Source organism: Ostrea edulis, chromosome 1 (assembly GCF_947568905.1).
Source record: "Ostrea edulis chromosome 1, xbOstEdul1.1, whole genome shotgun sequence".
Taxonomy (NCBI): Eukaryota; Metazoa; Mollusca; class Bivalvia; order Ostreida; family Ostreidae; genus Ostrea; species Ostrea edulis.
Window position 1 is genome coordinate 17187579 of NC_079164.1, and position 1965 is coordinate 17189543.

Consider the following 1965-nt stretch of genomic DNA (forward strand, 5'->3'; position numbering starts at 1 on the left):
ACCATGAGACGATGTGTCGGATGCCTTCATGACCTCTATATGACCTTGAACTTTGACCTCAAGGTCAAAATTGATTAAAGGGTTTTGACAGGCATACCATAAGACATGGTTGTATCACCATGATACTATGTCATGTACATTCATGACCTCATTATGACCTTGGATCTCAAGGTCAAATTTATAGGTTTATGCCATGGATTTGTGTTCGGACTATATCTCCCATTTTCTTCTACAAAAGCATACCATATTTTTACACTCAGGAAAGAGGTAATTTATACCTATTAACAACATTCTTTGGGAGATTGGGGTAAGCGGGGGGCATTCTTAGTGACCATCGTGACAAGCCTTTTTATTTTGCAAAATGTTGACCTCGTAACAATATTGCATACTTGCTACGCGCATTGATGAAGTCCAATGTTTTGTTTGATACATGCATCAAACAAAAATTATAAGTTTCATTTCTTATCATTTAATTATGTTTTTAAGATAGAAAAACAAATAGTTTCTCCCATCAAAAAGCTTGAATTAACGTTTCTGAAATGGCGCGTAGGAATACATATAGGCAAGAATGAAAATAAAAAAAAACGGCATGGCTGTGCGTTCAGGTCAGGAACAGTTACTGTGCAGATTTAAATGGATTATACGCCAAATTAAAGGTGCAATGGTTAAAAGCTGAATTAAATATAAAGGAAGATAACAAGTGGTGACTGGATTTATGCTGCATCGTGTTGGAGGAGACGTTGAACACTGGTTGTGTCGTTGGAACGGTGGAATGCAATTCGGCTCCATTTCAATATCGAGGAAAACGTTTAAAACGCACTCGTTGACTGAGCCCCATATAACGCAGTTCAATTTCATTGATATTTACCAGATCAGAAGTCGCCACTTGCTCCGTCATGTTATCGATCTTGTAAAGCAGACGATTCATACCGGGAACTCGTGTAATCTGTCTACTTCTACCAGTAAGTGGTCTACGTCATCAAATTGACTATTCTGCCACGTCATCAAATTGACTATTCTGCCACGTCATCGCCTATGTATGTTGTTTCTTTAAATTAATTTGTATTTTATTCATATCTTTAGTTGTGCTAATTTTTGATAGCATTGAAAAACAAAAATCAAACAAATGCATTTCGTTATATATAATGCTTGTGTGGAAAATCCCGTTCTATAAATAGCGCTAAAATTAGAACGGGGAAGACGCATTCCAGAGAAAAGTAGTCCCGCGTGCTTAGTGCAGATGAACTCCGAACGAAATTTTGACAGAGAAATCAAACGAATTTTTCAACCAATCAGCATCGTTTATAAGTCATCACTTTAAAAGTTATTAAATGATAATATTTTCCGTTTAGTTTTCCGTTCCGCGTTTTAGCAACACCCATATCTTGATCAGGTGAACGGAGTTATCCGTAGTCAAAATCAGTGTGCCAAGAACGGCCTAACAATCGGTATGAAACACGTCAGACAGCATTTGACCCAATGATAGGTTTGTATTGGCAAACTAGATCGTTATAACGACCAGAGAATTTGCAACTATATTTTGAATGGGTCATCGCTTCATGGTTTGAACGAAATAGCGATAGTAGAATTCACGTTCATTATGATAATTGAATTGCTCGTGTTCATTTGGGGCTTGAATTCATGACGATGTTTGTACCAAGAAAATTGTGAATAGACCGGGAACATTTGTGATTTGATGACATGTTTCGTAACTTCTGTTATTAAATGTAAATAAAGAAACACATCTGCATTCAACAAGAACTCACTTATTTACAGTTGACCAGGAGACTTAAGAAGTAACAATTTCTATTTCTATGGAAATCTAGACGTGTATAAATGATATGTCTCTCTCTGGGGGGAAACAGCCATCGCTTGATTAAAGGAATCGCGCTACTTCGTATTCCGTAAGCCATTAGTTCTGCCAATATTGCCGTTACGCTGCATCTGGTTAGATTAGCTTTTTAA